The sequence below is a fragment of the Pituophis catenifer genome, unplaced genomic scaffold (assembly GCF_029215685.1).
Source record: "Pituophis catenifer annectens isolate HBS135680 unplaced genomic scaffold, rPitCat1.0.hap2 SCAF_10, whole genome shotgun sequence".
NCBI classification, from domain to species: domain Eukaryota; kingdom Metazoa; phylum Chordata; class Lepidosauria; order Squamata; family Colubridae; genus Pituophis; species Pituophis catenifer.
The window spans coordinates 6,027,366-6,053,342 of record NW_027256890.1 but is presented as its reverse complement, the minus strand read 5'-3'; positions in this window follow the sequence as shown (position 1 = coordinate 6,053,342).

Genomic DNA, 25,977 nt, shown 5'->3' with positions numbered 1-25,977 from the left:
GGCTAGGAGAAGACAACCAGCTATTAGTCCTCATTTGGGTGCTTAATTGACAGTGGAGGAAATGCAGAACAATGGGCCCATTGTTTTGTTATGAGCCATAAACTGTTTCATGAGTGAGTCATTCTGAGTAATTTGATGAGATCTTCATTTCCATCTCTCTCTCTCCCTCCCTCTCTCTCTCTCTCTCTCTCTCTCTGCCCCCTTTCTCTGCCTCTCTCTGTCTCTCTGTCTCTCTCTATCTCTCTCTCTCTTTCTCTCTCTGTGTGCCTTTCTTTCTGTCTTTGCCTCTCTCTCTGTGCCTCTGTCTGCTTCTCTCTCTCTCTCTCTCTCTCTGCATTTCTCTCTCTCTGTGCCTTTCTTTCTTTGTGCCCCCTTCTCTCTGTCTTTCTCTATATTTCTGTCACTCTCTGTCTCTCTGTGTGCCTTTCTCTCTCTCTGCCTTTCTCTTTGTGTGTGCCTCTCTCTCTCTCTCTCTCTCCCCATCACAAACAATTTGCTGAAAATTATTTTAATCATTTCAATTTGCTCTAGTTTTATGCACAAATTTATTGCATCAAACAGGTTTTCATCCATCTCCCAAAGTTTGGGAGTATAAAATTTAGGCAATTTAGTCCTCCCTTCCTCCCTCCTTCCCTCTCTGTCTCTCTCATAAGCAAAATGCACAAGAAGATTTTGCTGTAGAGGAAAGTGGGGGTTGAAGATGCCAGAAAGAGGTCCTGCCCATGGATCTTTTGCGTCAGATTGATGTCTACTTTGGGTTATTGCAATACCTATCCTTCAAAGAAGCGGGATGAAAGAGGAAATCGACAAAGAAAAATGACCAACACTGGAATTGTGCAAGTTGCAATATTTGGTGAGACGCTCTCTTGAAGTGAAAGTTGGACTTTGAAGAAGCAAGATGGGGTCTGTGTTGCCAGCTTTGAACTTTGGTGTTGGGGAAGGCAACTGAGAAAACCGTGGACAGCCAAAAAAACAAACCAATAGATCATCAAACAAATCAACCCAGAATTCTCACTCAAAGCACAAATTTATTTTTATTTTATTTTATTTATTTAGTTTGTCAAACATGTATAAGATAGCAGATATAAGTATAAACATGATTATGAACACAGGAAGTGGATATGAATAAATGGGGACAGTAGGACAGGGACAGAAGGCACATTGATACGCTTATGCATGACCCTTACAGACCCCTTAGGAATGGGGTGAGATCAACAGTAGACAGTCTAAGGTTAAAGTTTTGGGGGTTTTGGAATGAAACCACAGAGTCAGGTGGTGCATTCCAGGCATTGACCACTCTGTTACTGAAGTTGTATTTGTTATGTCCTTATAAGGACATCCGCCCGGATTGGCTGCCAGCCATCGGGCGGGAAAGTTTGAATCGCTGTCAGGGGCGGTGCGACTGCCGGAGCGAATATAAGGAGAGCTCCGGCAGCGCGCAGCCAGTCTTGTTTCTCTGTTCTAAATAAAGTTACTAATGTAACGAGCTGGTCGCGTCTTCAATTTCCTGTGCCGATCTAACACTGGCGACGAAGGACTAGAGCAAGAGACGAACCTCGTGGCGCCAAGCCAACAAGACCAAGACACCGGCACCTGAAACCACCGTAGGCATTTCCGAAGGCATGGCATCCGCTGAAGTCACTTTGCCAGCCCTTGCTCCTTTCCGCCCAGGGAAGGACAAGTGGAAATCCTACGTGGTCAAATTTCGGCAATACCTGAGAGGCAACAACATCAGGGATGCCGACGATGACCGAAAAAAGGGCATCTTCCTGGCCAACTGCGGCTCCAAAGTCCTCGACATGGCAATCAACCTCATAGCACCACGAGACATCGAAGAAGTGCCATGGACGGACCTGCTGCAGATCCTGGAGGACCACTATGCCCCAACTGGAACACCAGTGGCGAACCGTTTCACCTTCCATCAGAGGGACCAGAAGGAAGGTGAGACCATCAAAGAATTCGAGGCCACCCTGCGCCAAATCGCAGCCAGCTGTGAGTTTGACCACGTGGAAAACGCCATCGCTGACTGCGTGGTTTTCGGCATGAGGGACAGAGGCCTGCAAAAGAAATTCCTGAGCAGGAAGAAACTCGTGCTCAAGGATGTGGTGGAGGAAGCCACCGCATCCGAAATCTCGGAGAAAGCGGCAGCCGCAGTAAGCAGAGCAAAGGGAATCCACAAGATTCGCTCCACAAAACAATCATCAACTGAGGATTCCACAGCTGGATCAGAATTGGAGGAGGAGTCCACCGTCCACAAAGTATCCAGACCCCCAAGGCAGGAAACCGCTCAAAGAAGTTACAAGGGGGAGTGCTGTGCCAGCTGCAGAGGGGGACCATGCCAGGGCAACCTGCAAGTGGAGAGATGTGACCTGCAGACGCTGCAACAGAAGGGGTCACATCGCCGAAGCTTGCAGAGCCGAGGAACCAGCCCCAGAACCCTCCAGCCACCGCCACCAGCGAAAATCAAAAAGAATACCAGAGATCATCCAAACGGTCCTCTGGCCCATCCAGACGCAGAGACGATGATTTTCCCCGGAGCAGAGCGGTCCACCAGACAACCATCGCCCACACAAACTCAGACAATGCCACCAAGTTCCACGTGACCATCCACGTGGAGGGAGCATCATGCTCAATGGAGGGAGACTCGGGCTCGGTCTACTCCATTATGGATTGGCACCAGCTGAAGCGCCTGCAACCCAGCATCACCAAGCAAAACCTGAAGCCACTACACTCCAAGCTCGTCAATTTTGGGGGAAATCCCATCGGAGTCTTAGGAAGAGCCAACATCCGAGTCTCCTACAATGAGTTCCAAGGCAAGCTTTCCATCACAGTCGTGGAGAACAGCCGACTGAACCTGCTAAGAGTGGAGTGGTTTAAGCTGCTGGGGCTATCAATCGAAGGCATCCACCAAATTTGCAGGAACGAACTCGACAACCTCATCGAAGAGTTCAAGAAAGTCTTCGATGGTAAGCTGGGGAAATTTGTGGGGAGGCCAATCTCTTTTAATCTGGACAAGGGAATCACCCCAATTAGGCTGAAGCCCCGCCGGGTTCCGTTTGCCCTGCGGCCAAAAGTAGACGAGCAGCTGTATAAGCTGATCGCCCAGGGCGTCCTGGAACCGATCGATCATGCCTCATGGGAGACCCCCATTGTGACCCCACTGAAGCATGATGGGTCTGTGCGCATCTGCGCCGACTATCGTTGTACCATCAACAAGGCGTTGGCACAGAGCGCATACCCAGTCCCAGTGGTGCAGCATCTGTTGCATTCCCTGGGAACTGGCAAAATTTTTGCAAAACTGGACCTGGCCCAGGCTTACCAGCAACTGCCAGTGGATGAAAAAACGACGGAGGCACAAACAATAGTCACTCACAGGGGGGCATTCAAATGCAACCGTCTCCAGTTTGGAGTCAGCGCTGCCCCCGGCATCTTCCAATCAATGATGGAGCGCCTTCTCCAAGGCATTCCAGGGGTGGTGCCATACTTTGACGATGTACTAATCTCCGGAGATTCACAGGCATAACTCCTTGAAAGGCTCAGACTTGTCCTGCAGCGCTTCAGGGCCAAGGGCTTGAGAGTCAGGAGAGATAAATGCATCCTAGGAGTACAGGAAGTCGAGTTCCTGGGCTATCTCATAGATAGCACTGGCATCCACCCCACCAAATCAAAAGTGAAGGCAATCCATGAAGCTCCGAGCCCCAAAAACAAAACGGAACTTCAGGCATTCCTTGGATTGCTCAACTTCTATGCAATGTTTCTTAAACAGAAAGCCACAGTTGCTGAGCCACTCCACCGCCTGCTGGGGAAAGCGGCTTCCTGGAAGTGGGGCCAAGAAGAGGAAGCAGCATTCCGGGCCGTGAAAGGACTTCTAACTTCCAAAAGCGTCCTCATCCAGTACAATGAGACGCTCCCCATTAAGATAACCTGTGATGCGTCACCCTACGGGGTGGGGGCAGTCCTCAGCCACAAACTGCCCAACGGCTCCGAAGCCCCAATAGCATATTTCTCTAAAACCATGTCCGGCGCAGAACGCAACTACAGCCAGCTGGACAAAGAAGCCCTGGCCATCGTGGCAGGAGTGAAACGATTCCATGAGTATCTCTATGGGAGGAGTTTCACCATAGTCACCGACCACAAGCCACTCCTGGGGCTCCTCGCAGGCGACCAACCCACCCCGACCTTCATGTCCCCGCGGATGACGAGATGGGCCATCTTCCTAGCCGGCTACTCCTACAGGCTCGTGCACCAGCCAGGCACAGCCATAGGAAACGCTGACGCGCTGAGTAGATGCCCATTGAAGGACCCAGTAGAAGACCCAGCCCCCACGCTCCATCTTTTCCATATAGACGACGACGCCAGCTGTCCAGTCTCGTCCGCAGATGTGGCCATCCACACCCAAAAGGACTCCACACTCCGCCAAGTGAAGTCCTGGGTCCTCAGGGGGTGGCCATCGGAGAAGACGGAGGAGAAGTTCAGCCCATTCGCCAGGAAGCAGAAGGAGCTGTCCACCATGAAGGGCTGTTTGCTATGGGGAGACAGGGTGCTGATTCCAAGCACTCTGCAACGGCGGACGCTAGAGACATTACACAAAGGGCACCCAGGCATCGTCCGCATGAAGGCCCTGGCACGGAGTTACGTCTGGTGGCCCTCACTGGACAAAGATATCGAAGAATGGGTCTCCAGATGTGACCCGTGCCAAGAAGTACGCCCAGCGCTGCCACAAGCCAAAACAGCGAAGTGGGAGACCCCCAGCAACCCCTGGTCGAGGATCCATATCGACTTCGTGGGTCCGATGCAAGGGCGCCACCTCCTCATCGTTGTAGATGCCTTCTCCAAGTGGCTCGAGGTGGTACCCATGGCATCTACCACAACGGAAGCGACAATCCGGGCCCTGCGCCGCCTTTTCGCCACCCATGGACTGCCGGATGTGCTGGTCTCCGACAACGGGGCCCCAACTCACATCCCTGGCCATGGAGGCATTCCTGGCAGGACTGGGCATCCGCCATGCCCTGTCCGCCCCGTACAGGCCGGCTGGGAACAGACAAGTGGAACGAATGGTGAGACTCACCAAGGAGGCACTCACCAAGATGGGCACGGGCGACTGGCAGAAAAGAATAGACAACTTCCTCCTCACCCAGCACATCACGCAGCATGCCATCACCCACAAGAGCCCGGCCGAGCTGTTGATGGGCAGAAGGTTGAGGTCACCATTGGACCGGCTGCACCCCCAATACAGCCCAGAAGTGACCGCAACGGCCAGCCACCCACTTCGCGCCTTCAGCAAGGGAGATTCGGTTTTCGCACTAAACTTCCACGGCTCTCCTAAGTGGCTGAAGGGGAAGATAGACAGCACAACCAGCCCGAAGTCCTACACCGTAGAGCTGGAAGATGGACAGATCTGTAGACGTCACATCGACCAGCTCCGGAAAAGGTGGGGGGGAGCACAAGAAAACCAGCCTGACGAGGTAGGCCTGCAACACCCCGACGAGGTAGGCCTGCAACACCCCGACGAGGTAGGCCTGCAACACCCCGACGAGGTAGGCCTGCAACACCCCGGCGAGGTAGGCCTACCACACCCCGGCAAGGCAGACCACCGCCACCCCCGACGAGGCCGGCCAAGCACACTACCAGGCGCTAACACACTGACAGTCCAGAGCGGTAGACCGGGGCTAGCCGCATGGGGGATGGCAACACCAACCCAGCGAGGTGGGCACACGGCATGACAGGGCGAGGGACCACCGCCTAAGTGGCTGAAGGGGAAGATAGACAGCACAACCAGCCCAAAGTCCTACACCGTAGAGCTGGAAGATGGACAGATCTGTAGACGTCACATCGACCAGCTCCGGAAAAGGTGGGGGGGAGCACAAGAAAACCAGCCTGACGAGGTAGGCCTGCAACACCCCGACGAGGTAGGCCTGCAACACCCCGACGAGGTAGGCCTGCAACACTCCGACGAGGTAAGCCTACAACACCCCGGCGAGGTAGGCCTACCACACCCCGACGAGGTAGGCCTACCACACCCCGGCAAGGCAGACCACCGCCACCCCCGACGAGGCCGGCCAAGCACACTACCAGGCGCTAACACACTGACAGTCCAGAGCGGTAGACCGGGGCTAGCCGCATGGGGGATGGCAACACCAACCCAGCGAGGTGGGCACACGGCATGACAGGGCGAGGGACCACCAAAACAGCCCACGAGTAGACCGGGACATACCCCGAAAGGGAGCATCGCACCCATCCGGCAAAGGCAATCAGCGACAGCCCTGCCAGGGAGACCTCCACTACAGGCGAGTAGACCAGGGACCATCTGAGGTGGGCACACCACAGCCCAGGGGTGAGGGTGGCACACAACTCCCTGGCGAGAGGGACCCCCGCCCAGCACAGAAGACAACCCGGCAACAACAACCCAGCCCAGATGACCGCAACCACCAACCTGCGGTAGACCAGGGACTAGGGCGAAGGGAAAGCCGACAACAACCCGGCCAGGGAGGCCTGCGCCACCCCGGTAGGGGAGACCTCCACCGACCAGAGGAGGTAGCCCCACAACGACATCCCGACCAGATCGACCACCGCCGACCTGACGGGGTAGGCCAACGCCAGCCCGACCAAGGGGACCTGTGCCACCCCTGCGAGGTCGGACAGCACGACACGACCCAACACCACCCACTGCTGGCAGACCGGACCCGAGGGCACCAATCCGAACCACCCCCCAGACGACAACGAGCCGAACCGCAGCCGAACCGCAGCGCCCGGGAGACCGGGGAGGAGCAAGTGACAGCCTGGGACTTACTGAGACTCAGACACTCTTCCCGGGTTGGAACCGAGCAGCCTCGGCGAGGCGATAGATCCACAGGCCAGGAGGAAGACCACCAGAACCAGCCATCCAAGGTCTGCGGTCCAGCCGGAGGCGCTGAGGGTGACCCCGCACACTCGCCAGCCGAACCGAACCCAGTTTTGGAGAGGGAACCAGGAGACACAGGAGCCCCGTCCGTCCGGGTCGGGGACGAGGAAGAAGTGAGACTGCGTAGGTCAACTAGGATGCCGAGGCATCCTACGTACCTGCGTGATTACGTGACTTTTATTGACGAACATTGACTGTTCTCGGACTAAGGGGGGAGGAGTGTTATGTCCTTATAAGGACATCCGCCCGGATTGGCTGCCAGCCATTGGGCGGGAAAGTTTGAATCGCTGTCAGGGGCGGTGCGACTGCCGGAGCGAATATAAGGAGAGCTCCGGCAGCACGCAGCCAGTCTTGTTTCTCTGTTCTAAATAAAGTTACTAATGTAACGAGCTGGTCGCGTCTTCCATTTCCTGCGCCGATCTAACAGTATTTCCTGCAATCGAGTTTGGATTGGTTTACCTTGAGTTTGTATCTATTGTGTGCTCGTGTATTGTTGTGGTTGAAGCTGAAGTAGTCATTGACACATAGGATGTTGTAGCAGATAATTTTGTGTACTATGCTTAGGTCAGACCGAAGGCAGAGTAGTTCTAAGTTGTCTAAGCCCAAAATTTCAAACCTGGTAGCATAAATGTATTCTGTTGCGAGCAGAGGAGTGGAGGACTCTTCTTGCGAAATACCTCTGGACTCGCTCAATTGTATTACTATCCAATATACAGTGCAGATTCCAGGCAGACGAACTGTATTCGAGAATTGGTCTAGCAAAGGTTTTGTACGCCCTAGTTTTCAGTACAATATTACCGGAGAAGAAGATTCGCAAGATTAGGTTCAAATTACCTAGTTAGTATTGATGATGTTACCTAGTTTGAGTAATGAAAAGTCTACAAGAAAACAAGCCAGTCAGAGAGAACCAAGGACTCCTCAGGCACAAGTTATCCAATTATGGTCACATTATGAGAAGATCCAGCTCTCTGGAGAAGGTTCTACTGCTGGTAAATTAATTCCACAATTTTGCCACTACTGTGTATTGGAAATATGGCTTCCTTGTCCACCAATGGTTGGGCATTCCTGTCTGCAAATTGTGGCCTTTTTTTTGGTCAAAAACTCTTCAAAACCTACTAGTAGCCTACTATCCATAACGGCGTAAGAGACAGTAATTAATATTAATGCGTCTGAGTAACTAATCTACCGTTCACTGAGGGACTCATTCCTTCCCTCGGGGGGAATGTACTTATTGCCTTTAACAAGGACTTTGCCCCAGGAAAATGGGTCTAGGTGGGATAATCTCAAAACAGCAAATAAAACACAGGGGGAGTTAATTAACATCCAACCCTTTTTACACCATGATTAATTATGGACTGGACACCGAGTGAAATAGCAGGTAAGATTTAATCACAGATAATTTTCTTTTAACAGTCTCTCATATTTTTTTTCTCCCCTTCCGGTTCTTAATTATTTTTGGACTTGCACCATTAAATGTTTACTAGTTATTTAATCGGAGATAGTAAATGCGCCTCCGATTTTCTGCAGTGTTTATGGAGGAGAACACTTGTAAATCATCTCTTCTACCAATGCATTTCAGATTTGCTTTTTCATGTCTCCAGCCGTGATCTCATTCCCGCTTCGGTCGGTCGATCACTGGTAGTTTTCAATGGGCTGCTGAAGTTTGTTGTACAACCAAAAAGTGAAACTACAACTGCATTATAAAACTCTAGTAAGACCATACCAGAAGTGGGTTTCAGCAGGTTCTGACCAGTTCTGGAGAACCGGGTAGTGGAAATTTTGAGTAGTTTGGAGAACTGGTACTAAAATTCTGACTGGCCCTGCCCCCATCTATTTTCTTGCCTCCCAAGTCCTAGCTGATCAGGAGGAAATGGGGATTTTCCAGTATCCTCCCCCGGAATGGGGTGGGAATGGAGATTTTACAGTATCCTTGCCATGCCATGCCATGCCACGCCCACCAAGCCACACCCACAGTAAAAAAGTTTGAAACCCACCACTGGACCACACCTGGAACACCACATTACAAAAAAGATGTTAAGACTTTGGAAAAAGTTCTGAGAAGAGCAACTAAGATCATCAAAGGCCTGGAGACTAAAACATAGGAAGAACGGTTGCAGGTTTGGGGCTTGGCTAATCTAAAGAAAAGAAGAATTAGGAGTGACATGATAGCAGTATTCCAGTATTTGAGGGGCTGCCACAAAGAAGAGTGGGGGTCAATTCATTTTCCAAAGCACCAGAAGGCAAGACAAGAAACAAATCAAAGAGAGAAGCAACCTGGAATTAAGGAGAAACTTCCTAACAGTGAGAACCATTAACCAGTGGAACAGCTTGCCACCAGAAGCTTCATCACTGGAGGTTTTGAAGAAGAGACTGGACAGTCACTTGTTTGAGATTATATATAGATTCTCCTGCTTGAGCAGAGGGCTGGACTAGATGATCTCCAAGGTCCCTTCCCTGCTCGTTCTATTCTAAATGCTCTGAATTCTAAACGGAATGCAAAAAAAACCCACTGAAGCTCTAAATATATCTTTTGCATTATAGTAATATTTTAATATTTAACCGTTTGCTGTACGTTGGAATGAGTTGGAAGTCAATGCTCCCCCCCGTTTTTTTCTTTGAATCCTGCACCCCTCTTTCTTCCTCCTTTAATTTTGTTGTATGTTATGCAGTGTTTTAATAAACCTTAATAAAGCACTGGAAAAAGTAGAATTAGATCATTGTTCAGCCCTCCTTTATATTCCTCAGCGAAGAACTTATTCAATCAGTTAAATGATTTCTGTTTCGGATTTTGTTTTTTGAAGTCTTGGTAACTCTTATGGAGATATTGGGAGGGGGTCGCCCTTTTTCCTGGCTCCCCCCCTTTTTTCCTCTGGCTAAGAAATGGGCTAATTCATGACGCATAGCTTAAAAAGCAAGCTACAAGGCCTATGGATGACTTCTCTGCTTCCCTCTGGCAACTCCCATTATTTTAAATCTGTTGCAGCCATTTGGGATCACTTCAGTCATAATATGGGAAGTTGTTTAGATGATACTGAACAATCTGTTCACTTAGATGGATAACGAGGTACACACGGCTCTCAGACCAGACAATAGATAAAAACTTATTCCCTACAGGGCAACAATTAAAGATTCTCATATATCTCTCTCTCTCTCTCTCTCTCTCTCTCTCTCTCTCTCTCTCTCTCTCTCTCTCTGCCCCCTTTCTCTGTCTCTCTCTGTCTCTCTGTCTCTCTCTGTCTCTCTCTCTCTTTCTCTCTCTGTGTGCCTTTCTTTCTGTCTTTGCCTCTCTCTCTGTGCCTCTGTCTGCTTCTCTCTCTCTCTCTCTCTCTCTCTCTCACACACACACACACACACACACACACACACTTTCTCCTGTTACGATGTGTGCCTCTTGGCTATGCCATCTTTGTAGTGAAATTGCATTTCAATCAGCTTCTTTTTTAAAAAAAAAATATGGAGGGAAGGAGTGACATGGTAAGATTATGTTAGAACAAGCTATTGGAATGAATGTGTGTAGAGATTCCTTCTCTCCCCTCTCTCTCTTTCCCTCCCTCTCCCGCCCTCCCTCTCCCTCTTTCTCTCTTCTCCCCCTCTCCCTCCCTCTTTCTCTCTCTCCCTCTCCCTTTCTCTCTCTCTTCTCCCTCTCTCTCTTCTCTCCCTCCCTCCCTCTCTCTTCTCTCTCTTTCTCTCTCTCTCCCCCTCTCTTTCTCTCCCCCTCTGTCCCTCTCCCTGTCTCTCTCCCTTTCTCTCTCTTCTCCCTCTCTCTCTTCTCTCCCTCCCTCCCTCTCTCTTCTCTCTCTTTCTCTCTCTCTCCCCCCTCTCTCTTTCTCTCCCCCTCTGTCCCTCTCCCTGTCTCTCTCCCTGTGTCTCCCTCTCTTCCCTATGGAGGGAAGCAGTGACATGGTAAGATTATGTTCGAACATGCTATTGGAATGAATGTGTGTAGAGATTCCTTCTCTTCTCTCTCTCTCTTCTCCCTCCCTCTCCCTCTCTCCCTTCTCTCTCTCCTCTCTCTCTTTCTCTCTCTTCTCTTCTCTCCCTCCATCTCTCTTCTTTCTCTCTCTCACTCACTCCCTCTCTCCCTCCCTCCCTCCTGTCATGTTGTGTGCCTCTTGGCTATGCCATGTTTGCTGTGAAATTGGATTTCAACCACTGTCCCAGAGAAGGAGACTACCAAATAACAAAGTTGGAAGGGACCTTGCTTGGACTTCTTCTAGTCCAGCCCCTTGCTTAACCAGGAGACCCTATGCCATTTCAGACAAATGGCTGTCCCATCTCTCCTTAAAAACCTCCAGTGTTGGAGCACCCAACTTCTGGAGGCAAGTCGTTCCACTGATTGATTGTCCTCACTGTCAGGAAATTCCTCCTTAGTTCTAGGTTGCCCTTCCTGTCGATTAGTTTCCATCCGTTGCTTCTTGTCCTGCTTTCAGGTGCTTTGGAGAATAGGTCGACCCACCCCCTTTCTCTGTGATAGTCCCTCAAATATTGGAAGACTGCTATCATCTCAACTCCTCGTCCCTCCCTTTGTTAGACTAGGTTGAAACTTGAAGCTTGAACTTGAACCCTAAGGAAAACTGAAGTCCGATACACAAAGCTCCTACAGATAGGATCAACTAATGGAAAAGAAATGATCCTTATGGTGGTAAAAAAAAAAAACACAATCCATCAGATGCTCCTGTTTCTTGCTAAAGCATCTTTTTATCTGGCCCTCCCCTGGAGAATTAGCTCCCTGCGACCTTCCACAAGGAGACAGTACTTTATCCCAAATATAGCATTGTCTGGACACTTTGTTCTGGAAGAAAGGCAACCATTCTACACGGTCCTTAATAGAGGTTTTTTTTTCTCTCTTGGTCTGATTTATAAGCTTCTTCCGCCTGTGATGGATTCGATGTGCAGCAGCCAGCTGCTCGGCGGAGAAGGGTAAGAGCCTTATAAATCTTTCCCTTGACCGATGAGTTTCAAAAGGGGCTCGGCTTCCTTCACTGATAATGTTGTTTCCCATTAGATTGGTTTCAGGCCCATTTATTACCCGTGAGACTCCTCAACGGGCAAGTCAAGAGTAGTAGCTCTTTTCCCAGGACGTTGCGAGCAAAAGGGAAACAAGACTATGTGATGCTAAGCGGTTTTTTTCTTACATTCCCCTAAATCTTCTCTTCGTTGAGCTAAACATATCTGGTTGCTTTAGCCTTCCTTTCATTTTCATTTTCATTTTCCATTTCTTTTTCCTTTCCTTTCCTCCCATTTCCCTTTCTCCTTTCCTTCTCCTTTCTTCTCCCCTCTCCTTTCCTCCTCCTCTTCCTCCTCTCCCTTCCCATCCTTCTCCTCCCCATCCTTCTCCTGTTCTATTCCTATTCTACTCCTATTCTATGGTATCCCTATCCTTATCCCGTTCTGTTCTTCTTCTACTCTGTTTCCCCGAAAATAAGACCCAACCGGAAAATAAGGCCTAGCATGATTTTTCAGGATGCTCGTAATATAAGCCCTACCCCAAAAATAAGGCCCAGTTAAGATCATCAGCCAGACGGAGGTGTTTAGTATTGTATTTTCCCCAGAATAAGACCTAACTGTAAAATAAGTCATAATGCGTCTTTTGTAGCAAAAATTAATATAAGAACCGGTCTTATTTTGAGGAAAACATGGTATTCTATTCCCTATTCTATTCTATTCTATTCTCTCTCCCTCTCCCTCTCCCTCCCCCCTTCCTCCTCCTCCTCCTCTTCCTCCTCCTCCTCCTCTTCTTCTTCTTCTTCTCCTCCTCCTCCTCCTTCTCCCTCCCTCCCTCCCTCCCTCTTCCTCTCCCTCTCCCTCTCCCTCTCCCTCTCCCTCTCCCTCTCCTTCTCCTTCTCCTTCTCCTCCTTCTCCTCTCTTGTTTTGGACAAGGATGGCACCATACTTACAGCCTTCTCAGCTTGCATCGAAACTGTATGGGAGAGGTCCTGTGTTCTGTTTAAAGAACAAAGTGTCTCTCTGCCATGATAATCTCTATTGGCCTCTGTGGAGCTCGACTCATGCCAGATTCGGCCTCCGATGTATATGTCTGCTATCAGATTTATTTATTTATTAAATCCATTTATACAGCTGCCCATCTAACTCCTGGGAGTCTGGGTGGAAAGGAAAAATGAAAGCAAAATGCAACGATCCAAATCAATTAAAAGGAAAATAAATGGAACCGAGGCCCTCACAAAAATCTCAAGGCCAACATATTGTGCAGAGTCACACCAGAGGGTGATCTTGGCTTAATGGCTAACTCTAATGGTATTGCCACTCTTCTAGCCCAATTAGCTGTTGGCGTGCATTTCTTTCTCCCTGTTATAGTATTATTGAGACTGATTTGCATATCTTGTTGTGGTCTATGGATGTTGCGCAAACAAACCAAAACAGGACTATTCATTTTATCAATAGAAGAGAATATCTGTAGCTCAGGGCTGGACTGTAAGGTCCTCAGTGCTATCTGAGTTTGGCTGTTTTCTTGCAGATGTTTCATAACCCAACTAGGGAACATCATCAGGGCTAGAAGGGAGTGGGTTTGTAGGAAGGAGGAGGAGGAGGAGGAGGAGGAGGACTGTAGGTCCTTGGGCTCTATGAGCTAGGTGACTTTCTTGCAGACATTTAATTACCCAACTAGGTAATTTCATCAGTGTTAGAAGGGAGTGGGGTTCACAGAGAGGAGGAGGAGGAGGAGGAGGAGGAGGAGGAGGAGGAGGAGGAGGAGGAGGAGGAGGAGGAGGAGGAGGAGAACTGAGGGGTCCTTAATGCTCTTTTGAGCTTAGTTTTTTCTTGCAGACATTTCATTACCCAACTAGGTTATGTCATTAGTGCACTGATATAATTCCTTGTGTAATTTGTGCAGTTTTCATCTTTCCATCACATTCTTCCATCTGATTTCCACCGCTCACTAGAGTAACCATCAAATTTCCGCTTAGCAGGACAAGCGAGAATGAAAAAATGGAGATCGTACACAATTCTCTGGCTTTCACCAGGATGAAATCTTTCTTTAAGCCCTCTGTTCTCGAGTGACAGTTCTACATTTCTGACACTGTGTTTGAATATCCTGCAAAAGAGAAGTTGAAGGACGTGCAAACCGTCTTTGCGACTTCCACATTTCCCTTGAATCTCAAAGTCAAACTTTCTTGATGTCACCTACCTTTCAAAGGGAGACGAGCTCAAAGGAAGGTCTAAATATCTCCAAGATTTTGAAGCCTCCTAAACAAACAAATACTTTGAAAACCCAGATTTATAATTTAATCTGAAAAAATATATCATTGATGGCCTTTGAACTTTCACCATCCACAAACAGAGGTCCATCATTCTGTGGCTTAGAATCTTTAGAATTCAGCTCTACTTACTAATATAAATAACTTCAAACACATCTGGATTCTAAAAGTATCCTATACATGTTAACACACTCTCTTCGCAGCTTAAAGTTTGTGTGTCTTTAGTGGGCTCTTTTATATAACCTATATTTTACTTCGAATTGGTCTTTAGTTGGGAGTTGGCATTTAGGCTTTGAGAAATAAAATCAGGTACATTTTGTACAAATCCAACTTGCACATTTTCAAAAGCAAACTCACTGGACGTTTTGGGAAATCAGTTGGGTAATGAAACGTCGGCAAGAAAAAAAACCTAAGCATCAGGAGCTGCCCCAAAGAAGAGAGAGTCAAGCTATTCTCCAAAGCACCTCAAGGCGAGACAAGAAGCAATGGGCGGAAACTCATCAAGGAGAGAAGCAACCTGGAACTAAGGAGAAATTTCCTGATAGTGAGAACAATTAATCATCGGAACAAGTTGCCTCCAGAAGTTGTGAATGTTACAACACTGGAAGTTTTGAAGAAGAGGTTGGATAACCATTTGTCTGAAGTGGTGTAGGGTTTCCTGCCTAAGCAGGGGGTTGGACTAGAAGACCTCCAAGGTCCCTTCCAACTCTGTTATTCTATTCTATTCTATTCTATTCTATTCTATTCTATTCTATTCTATTCTATTCTATTCTATTCTATTCTATTCTATTCTACTCTACTCTACTCTACTCTACTCTACTCTACTCTACTCTACTCTACTCTACTCCACTCCACTCCACTCCACTCCATTCCATTCCACTCCACTCCACTCCACTCCACTCTATTCATCAAGGACTGACCCTTCTTCCCTGAAAACCCCACTCCCTTCTAGCACTGATGATGTTCCCTTGTTAGGTCATGAAACATCTGCAAGAAAACCACCAAGCTCAGAGACCACCAAGGGCTCCACAATCTTCCTCCTCCTCGTCTTCCTGAAAACCCCACTCCCTTCTAGCACTGAAGATATTACCTAGTTGGGTCACGAAAAATCTTTGAGTGGCATTTTAATGTCACTCATCAACTTGACAACATCCCTGTATTTCAGTTGCATGTGGCGACCTAATGTTCAATGTCAAGCCAAGTACTACTGCTAGCAAACAAACAAACCAACTCACACTTTTATCTCCCGTATAAAGCAGGTAATTCACCATCACACAATGAATAAACAGGCAAGCTTTCACTGCTTCGTCTACCTGTGTCAACCCCGGCACTTAGGTTTTTCCTTAGAAATGTCATCAAAACATCCAGCCCTGCAATCAAAGCCCATCAAATAGCTCTTTTCAAAATGCACCATGAAGCAGTAAATGAATAGCAATTACCCAATTGGCCAGATTCTGTCTCTCTCACTGGACCGTCATGCTACAAGGAGGCAAAGCAATGGCCCGGGAAGCAGGTTAGTCAATTTCTCCACTCTGTTTGATCAACAGATCAAAATCCCAACAGAAGGCTTGAGCCTAGGTTCCCTGGGGACGATGTTACACTGCCGTTGGGGTCCAATCTCACTCTTACTTCTGATTTGCAGAGTCCTTTGTGCTCTCTGAGCTTGGCAGTTTGCTTGCAGATGTTTCATTACTTGATTAGGGACGGTAATATTATCAGTATTCGTGAGTGTGGGGTTTGCTCCCTGTTTATATTCAGTAGGTTGTCCAATCAGTGTTGGTAGAGATGTGGTCTTCTTCTTGGTTGTTCCTTGATATTGCTTGATTGTTTGTCTGGTATTAATCCCCGCTTATCTCAATGTTGGCTACTGAAGAGGATGCATTTTGGTCTTTTTATTGTCTCTTTTGAACAGTGTGGTAAATGTGGTTTATCTCTATGTGTTCTAGGAAGCTTGGCACTCAGAAAAAAATATTTATTTATTTATTTATTTATTTATTTACAAATATTTATATGCCGCCCTTCTCCCAAAGGACTCAGGGCAGTGAACACAAGTTAAAAACATACAATAATGAAGGAAAATCCTAATTAAAACCAATTAAAACAGGGACAAATAAATAATAAAACCCAAGAATCAGAATCAGCCCATTTGTTGAAACAGCCAAGTCTTTAGGCCTCGACGGAAGGAGTAGAGATCAGGCGCCGTCCGGAGCTCGGTGGGTAACTCATTCCAGAGGACAGGAGCGCCTACAAGAACGCTCTGCCCCTGGACATCGCCAGCTGACATTGTCTGGCTGATGGTACCCTGAGGAGGGCAGCCCTGTGTGAGCGGACAGGATGGTGGGAGGCGGGTAGGAGATGGTCCTGCAAGTACCCCGGACCTAAGCCATGAAGGGCTTATCATCCCTTAATAGACCCAATCAAGCAAACAAATAGAATACAATACCCTAATCAAGGAAATGCCAAGGAGAAAACCACATTAACCCCACACGATACTGTATATATTAACCATAGAGCAAATCTCACTCCCTTCCAACACGAATGAAGTTATGTAGTCAGGTAATGAAATGTCTGCAAGAAATCAACCAAGCTCAGAGAGCATCAAGGCCTCCACAGTTACATACATTCTCATCTAATGGTATCCTTTATGCAGTGGTGAAATCCCATTTTTTTTTACTACCGGTTCTGTAGGCATGGCTTGGTGGGCGTGGTGGGCATGGCTTGATGGGCATGGCAGGGGAAGGATACTGCAAAATCCCCATTCCCTCCCCTCTCCTGGGGGAAGGATATTGCAAAATCTCCATTCCCACCCTACTCTGGGGCCAGCCAGAGGTGGTATTTGCTGGTTCTCCGAACTGCTCAAAATTTCTGCTACCTGTTCTCCAAAACCTGTCAGAACCTGCTGGATTTCACCCCTGCCTTTATGGCTTATCTTAGGCATAGCTTCTTACATAAGTCATGATGGCTTCAGGCAATAGAATAGAATAGAATAGAATAGAATAGAATAGAATAGAATAGAATAGAATAGAATAGAATAGAATAGAATAGAATAGAAAATATGGAATGGAATGGAATGGAATGGAATGGAATAGAATAGAATAGAATAGAATAGAATAGAATAGAATAGAATAGAATAGAATAGAATAGAATAGAATAGAATAGAATTCTTTATTGGCCAAGTGTGATTGGACACACAAGGAATTTGTCTTTGGTGCATATGCTCTCAGTGTACATAAAAGAAAAAAATAAAATATATTCGTCAAGAATCATAAAATTACAACACTTAGTGATAGTCATAGGATACTAATAAGCAATCAAATCGTACTAGGAAACAATAAAAACAATATAAGTTGTAAAGATACAGGCAAAGTGGATATAGCCATAAGTGGGAAGAGATAGGTACTAGTAAGGATGAGGAGAACTACAGTCTTAGTAATTAATTTGACAGTGTTGTTATAAATTGTTCAGCTCAGCTCGGCTTTTTGAAATGGATTAAGGCATCACTGAGTATTTTGTTTTTAAGAGTCTGAGGCACCTCACTAAGCCAGGATTGATAGCATTTGATGGCTCGAGTCCTCCTTCATGTTTCTGAAATCTATTATGTCCATTATAGGATTTACACTCTGATTTCCTAATTCCTCTCTTTGCTGTTCTTCTTACATCCATCTTGCAGGAGTTTTCTGAAATCAAGTCAGCTGTTCTAGGAATGCTGTTTCCACATTCCAATCTTCAGAGCCAGCTTTTAAAATAATATTTCTGGTGGGTATGTCCAATGAGGTTGACAGTACAGCCAATAGCATAGCGTAGCGTAGCATAGTGTAGCATAGAATGTAGAAGGAGAAGGAGTAGGAGAAGGAGAAGGAGAAGGAGAAGGAGGAGAAGGAGAAGGAGAAGGAGAAGGAGAAGGAGAAGGAGAAGGAGAAGGAGAAGGAGAAGGAGAAGGAGAAGCGAAAGAAAAGGGAGGAGAAGGAGGAGAATGGGACAAGTAGAAGCAGAGAAGAAGAAGAATGGAATGGAATGGAATGGAATGGAATGGAATGGAATGGAATGGAATGGAATGGAATTTAGGCCTAGCCTAAATGGTTCTTAATTGGGATTTTAAATTTTATGGACTTGGGGGTTTTAAATTGGGAAGCTAATGATTTAATTCTTTTTAATTATCTTAACTTTTGTATTTGTATGTTTTTTAATTTTGGCGGTTCACCGCCCTGAGTCCCCTTTGGGAGAAGGGCAGTATACAAATTAAATCAATAAATCAATAAATAAAAAATGGAATGGAATGGAATGGAATGGAATAGAATAGAATAGAATAGAATAGAATAGAATAGAATAGAATAGAATAGAATAGAATATGGAATGAATAGAATAGAATAGAATAGAATAGAATAGAATAGAATAGAATAGAATAGAATAGAATAGAATAGAATAGAATAGAAAATGGAATGAATGGAATAGAATAGAGTAGAGTAGAATAGAATAGAATAGAATAGAATAGAATAGAATAGAATAGAATAGAATAGAAAATGGAATGGAATGGAATGGAATGGAATAGCATAGCGTAGTGTAGCGTAGTATAGAATGTAGAAGGAGAAGGAGAAGGAAAAGAAAAGGGAAGAGAAGGAGGAGAATGGGACAAGTAGAAACAGAGAAGAAGGAGAATGGAATGGAATGGAATAGAATAGAATGGAATGGAACGGAACGGAACGGAACAGAACGGAACGGAACAGAACAGAACAGAACAGAACAGAATAGAATAGAATAGAATAGAACATGATAGCAGCATTCCAATATTTGAGGGGGTCCTACAAAGGCGAGGAAGACAAGACAAGAAACAATTGATGGAAATTAATCAAAGAGAGATCCAACTGAGAATTAAGGAGATTTGCTGACAGTGAGAACAATTAATCCGTGGAATGGCTTGCCACAAGAAGATGTGAGTGCTCTATCACTGGAGGCTTTAAAAAAAAAAAACCTGGAACCATTTGTCTGAAATGGTATAGGGTCGTGATGGCGAACCTATGGCACGCATGCCACAAGTGGCATGCGGAACCATATCTGTGGGCATGCGAGCATTGCCCGAGCTCAGTTCTAGCGCACATATGCGTGCTGGCCAGCTGATTTTTGGGCCTTCCGAAATCGGGAAACAGGACGTTTCTGGCCTCCCCAGGGTGGGTGGGGAAGGCCATTTTCGCCCTCCCCAGGCTCCAAGAAAGCCTCTGGGCTCACCAGTGTACCATCGTGTGCCAAAAGCAGTGGAAGTGCAGGGGGAAGGGAGTCATGCGCGCATGCATGTGGTGTGGCGCAGAGCAGGGGGCATTGAATTATGGGAGTGGGCACGCATGCATGTGACCCCCCCCGCACTCCCCCGGCTTTTGGCACGCGACGGCAAAAAGGTTAGCCATCACTGGTATAGGGTCTCCTGCTTTAGCAGGGGGTTGGATTAGAAGACCTCCAAGGTCCTTTTCAACTCTGTTATTCTATCTCGGCCAAGTGTGATTAGATGTGTGATTAGAAGGAGTTTGTCTCTGGTGCTTAAGCTCTTATTGTACATGCAAACATACATAAAGAGTAATAATAATCCCAGTAGCAATAGCATTTAGACTTATATACCACTTTATAATGCTTTACAGCCCTTTCTAAGCGGTTTACAGAGTCAGCCTCTTGCCCCCAATAATCTGGGTCCTTATTTTACCCACCTCAGAAGGACGGAAGGCTGAGTCAACCTTGAGCCTGGTGAGATTCGAACTGCCAAATTGCAGGCAGCTGGCAGTCAGCAGAAGTAGCCTGCAGTACTGCACTCTAACCACTGCGCCACCGAGGCTTATAACAAAGTAATAATAATCATAATAATGATACCAATATGAGAAGGCAGCCGAACAGATGAGAAGGATAATAACAATTTTTTTTTTAATTTGATTTACTACAATACTACAGCCATAATATAGGGGTAAATTTACTTCGACATAAAACAATATTGTGAGGATTAGGCATTCAGCAGAGTGATGGCCCGAGGGGAAAAAACTGTCTCTGTGTCTAGTTGTCTTGGTGTGCAATGCCCTATAACAGCATCATGAGGGGAGGAGTTGAAACAGTTTGTGTACAGGGTGTGATGTGTCTGAGGTTATTTTCTCACAGAATGTGACAACTCGTTGCAGTCAGCTCACCACAGCCAATTTGTTACAGCCAACTCACCCCGGCCAACTCGCCACAGGACAACTTGCCATGGCTAACTAACTGTTATAGGACAACTCGCTGTAGTTCACAAGAAGTCAATTTAATTATGTAAAATAATAAAAATATTATTTTATTTTTTTGTCATTCACATTTCATCTACTCTACTCTACTCTACTCTATTTTATTCTTCTATTCTATTCTACTCTACTCTATTTTATTTTATTTTATTCTATTCTATTATTCTACTCTACTCTACTCTACTCTACTCTATTCTTCTATTCTATTCTACTCTATTCTACTCTACTCTATTCTATTCTATTCTATTCTATTCTATTCTATTCTATTCTTCTATTCTATTCTACTCTACTCTATTTTATTTTATTCTATTCTATTCTATTATTCTACTCTACTCTACTCTACTTTACTCTACTCTACTCTACTCTACTCTTTTCTTCTATTCTATTCTACTCTATTCTATTTTATTTTATTCTATTCTATTATTCTACTCTACTCTACTCTACTCTATTCTTCTATTCTATTCTATTCTATTCTACTATACTCTATTCTATTGTATTCTATTCTATTCTATTCTATTCTATTCTATTCTTCTATTCTATTCTACTCTATTCTACTCTACTCTATTTTATTCTATTCTATTATTCTACTCTACTCTACTCTATTCTTCTATTCTATTCTACTCTATTCTACTCTATTCTACTATACTCTATTCTATTCTATTCTATTCTATTCTTCTATTCTATTCTACTCTACTCTACTCTATTTTATTTTATTCTATTCTATTATTCTACTCTACTCTACTCTATTCTTCTATTCTATTCTACTCTATTCTACTCTACGTTATTCTATTCTATTCCTCTACTCTACTCTACTCTACTCTACTCTACTCTACTCTACTCTACTCTACTCTATTCTATTTTATTTTATTCTATTCTATTATTCTACTCTACTCTACTCTACTCTATTCTTCTATTCTATTCTATTCTATTCTACTATACTCTATTCTATTGTATTCTATTGTATTCTATTCTATTCTATTCTATTCTATTCTTCTATTCTATTCTACTCTACTCTACTCTACTCTATTTTATTCTATTCTATTATTCTACTCTACTCTACTCTATTCTTCTATTCTATTCTACTCTATTCTACTATACTCTATTCTATTCTATTCTATTCTATTCTATTCTATTCTTCTATTCTATTCTACTCTACTCTACTCTATTTTATTCTATTCTATTCTATTATTCTACTCTACTCTACTCTATTCTTCTATTCTATTCTACTCTATTTTATTTTATTTTATTCTATTCTATTATTCTACTCTACTCTACTCTACTCTATTCTTCTATTCTATTCTATTCTATTCTATTCTATTCTACTATACTCTATTCTATTGTATTCTATTCTATTCTATTCTATTCTTCTATTCTATTCTACTCTACTCTACTCTACTCTACTCTATTTTATTCTATTCTATTATTCTACTCTACTCTACTCTATTCTTCTATTCTATTCTATTCTATTCTATTCTATTCTATTCTTCTATTCTATTCTACTCTACTCTACTCTATTTTATTTTATTCTATTCTATTATTCTACTCTACTCTACTCTATTCTTCTATTCTATTCTACTCTATTCTACTCTACGTTATTCTATTCTATTCCTCTACTCTACTCTACTCTACTCTACTCTACTCTACTCTACTCTACTCTACTCTATTCTATTCTATTCTATTATTCTACTCTACTCTACTCTACTCTACTCTACTCTACTCTACTCTACTCTACTCTGCTCTGCTCTACTCTATTTATTCCATTCTATTATTTTATTCTAGGTAGTTTTGTTGCCTTTGTGAAATCAGCTCCCAATCCGCTCTTTCTGCCTAGCTCTATTTTAAAATGACAAGATGGGGAGGAGAAAAAAAAAGTTATATTGATTATTTTTTTCTCTGGGCAAGAAATATAAATGCCCCTCTTTGGGCCGATGAGGAGTGGGGACTAAACCTAGACAGACATCTGAGGGATGGAACAGCTTTATCTTGCATTCGCCATGGGAAATGCCTGGGGCTCTGCTCAGATAGCGAAGTCCATGTGTTTGTGATGAATTACTTTATTCTTTTGATTCCTCAGCCAAGCAGGGCAGAAGCCTGGCTTGGGACATTTGGCCAATCTCCTTTTGCTCTGGAGCGCTCTTTTTTGTTGATTTGTTCAATTTCTTCCTCTCCTCCTGCTGCTGCTCCTCCCCCTCCTCATCCTTATGACTACTACTACCCTGTTTCCCCAAAAATAAGACATCCCCTGATAATAAGCCCAATCGGGCTTTGGAGCGCATGGGCTAAAATAAGCCTCCCCGAAAATATTTAAACGCAGAGCTGGAAATCAGGTAAGACGGCAGGGGGAGCCCCATCTTGCTCCACACGCCCCAAAATAATAATACCTCCCCGAAAATAAGGCCAAGTGCTTATTTCGGGGCTCAAAAAATATAAGACAGGGTCTTAGTTTTGGGAAAAAAACAGTACTACCTCTTCTTCTTCCTGCCCTCCTCCTCCTCCTCCTCGTTCTCCTCCTTCTCCTTTAATTAAAGGCATTCTTCCAGAAACAATACAAATTTTAAGTTAAAATGAGGAAAAGGAATAAAAGTAATGCAAAAGTGAAAGGGAGAGAGGGATAGAATTAAAGATGATACAAGTTCTCTCTTTGCCACCTTCTTGTAAAACACACCATCCTAAATCTCAGCTTCTTTATGGCTGCGATAAATTTTTGATTTGATCACCCTAAATATTGTCGGCTTCCTGTTCCTCTCCCTCTTCAACGGAAGCAGCTTATTTTTCCATTGCAGTAATGAGAAAAAAATTAAAGTAAATTTTGACACGATACTAATTCCCAGCATTAACTGAAAAACTGACAAGGAACTCGGAAGAATCTCTATCAATGGACACAGATCAAGAGTCATTTGAGGCTGATGGAGATGAATTTCAAAGCACCCAAAGAGCACCATGTTGCTTCCCCCCCCCCCCGGTGGGCAATGTTGAAAGATACATTGTGAGTTCAGCTTTATATAAAGTAGAACAGAGAACATCAGATTTACAAGGGATCTTGGAGGACTTCTAGTCCAACCCCCTGCTCTAACACAGGAAACCCTGTCTTAATGCTTCTCAACCTTAGCAACTAGGTGGACCTCAACTTCCAGAATTCCACAGCCAACAGGATAAGAAGGAACAGGTGGAAGATCATTAAAGAGTGATCTAACCTAGAATCAGTGGTGAAATCTAAAATTTGTTATGACCGGTTCTGTGGGCGTGGCTTGGGGGGGTAATGTGACTGGGTGGGCGTGGCCAATTTTTTTTGTTTTTTACTTTTAAAACCATTTTTTCTACAACCTCTTCGGCAAAGAGGTTGTAAAAAATTGCTTTCAAAAGGCTCTGACGATCCCAGCTGAGTTGCCTGATCGGCAGAGGCTTTTTTTCTTTTAAAAGCCTCTGCCGGTTAGGCAACTCAGCTGGGATCGTCAGAGGCATTTAAAAGAAAAAAAAAACCCTTTTTAAAAAGCCTCTGTCAATCAGGCAACTCAGCTTGGCTCGTACAGGCATTTAAAAGGAAAAAAAAGGATTTTTTTCTTTTAAAAGCCTTTGACGATCCTAGCTGAGCCGCGCGATCGTCAGAGGTTTTTTTTTTAACTTTTAAAAGCATTTTTTCAGCCGAAGAGGTTGTAGAAAAAATGCTTTTAAAAATTAAAAAAAAAAAGCCTCCGATGTCAGCGTTCCAATTTATGATCTCCTCCAGCACTGACATGAATGAGAGAGGGAGAAGCTTTGCTTTAATGCTGAGATGAACTTTTGCCTAGTTCCCTGCTCCTTAGTAGATAGCGTTACCTGGGAGATAGAGGGAGGGGGGAATTCCTGTGAATAGAAAGTGCTTGGGACGGAGAGATGGATCTGCATAATGGCCAATGAAACATTGGGGTTGAAGAACGGAAAGGGAGGGGTTTGGAAGGAGGTGCCAGTTTTGGATGCACAAGAGTTCAGGGATGACGTTATTTCTATTCTTAAATAAAGAAAAGATTCATTAGAGACTTTGCGTCTAAGAATGAAGTTTATTTAAGATAGCACCGAAACCTGACACGATGATTGTGTGGCTCAGCTGGGCATTGGGGGTGGAGGGCAGGGATTTTTGCTACCGGTTCTCTGAACCACCCGTCTCCATCGCTACCGGATCAGGTGATCTGGTCCGAACCGGGAGCATTTCACCCCTGCCATACAACGAAATTCACTTAACACCCCAAGACCAGGTCCAACACACATAACAATCCCCAAACACACTCCCACCCACAAATTCCCCAGCCCTAAACCACCCAAACATCCACACAGCCGACCAAGTAATGCTGTCCAACAGCTCACTGATGGTGGCCCTTTAGTTCATTGTTGAGTGCAATTATAGCTCTGGGATAAAAACTATTCAGAAGATGTGATAAGTGCTGAGGGTGGGATGGTCTTTCTTAACAAACATTTTGAGACAATGCCGAGAATATTCTTATTTTAAGAAAAATGTCTTCTATCAAAAATTACTTTTCTCAAGCAAAGCAACAACAACAACAAAAAAATGAAGTATTTCTCTTTCATCCTGGCACTTTGATTGATATTTTATATTATGGCAACACTTGTTAAACTTAACTAGACATTGGAATGCTCCATCACATGCTAACTATATAGATTTTCAGCAAATAACAGTCGTTGCCGCTTAGGGCTTTGTACAAAACAGTAAAAAAAAAAAAAAGCAAAACTGACAACCAATAATTCATGTTTAGTAGAATGGCCATATCTCTTTTGATTGAACAGAATGATGGATAGGGTGGGGTTTTTTTAATGTTTTTTATTTCAGACGATTTTTTTTTTTTAAATGGAAATACATTTGTGATGATCTTTTCAATATTATTTTGAAGGAAGCAGAAAGATGAATGAAGCACCTCTAGGGTCAAACTGTCATTTTTTAAAAATGGTCTTCAAGTTTCTGGATTTAAATTTCCATAATTCTCCAAACTGTTTGTCCCAAATATGCAACAAATAAAGTTTTTCCCAATGTGTTGAAGATTTTTGTTGGACATTGCCAACTATGAGGATTTCCAGGAAAACAGAAGTATGATAGCACTCATTTTGGTCATCATGATAATCAGAGCATGTTTTATCTCTCTCTCTCTCTCTAATTCTCTCTCTCTCTCTCTCTCTCTCTCTCTCTCTCTCTCTCTCTCTCTCTCTCATCTATCATCTCTATCTGTCTATCTAGCTTTATCTATATCTATCTATCTATCTATCTATCTATCTATCTATCTATCTATCCATCTACCTATATCTATCATCTCTATCTGTCTGTCTGTCTATCTATCTATCTATCTATCTATCTATCTATCTATCTATCATCTATCCATCTACCTATATCTATCATCTCTGTCTATCTATCTATCTATCTATCTATCTATCTATCTATCTATCTATCTATCTTCTATCATCTATTCATCTATATCTATCATCTCTCTGTCTGTCTATCTAGCTACATCTTTCTATCTATCTATCTATCTATCTATCTATCTAGTCCATCTGTCTAGTCCATCTATCTACTCCATCCGTCTGTCTGTCTGTCTGTCTGTCTGTCTGTCTTTCTGTCTGTCTGTCTGTC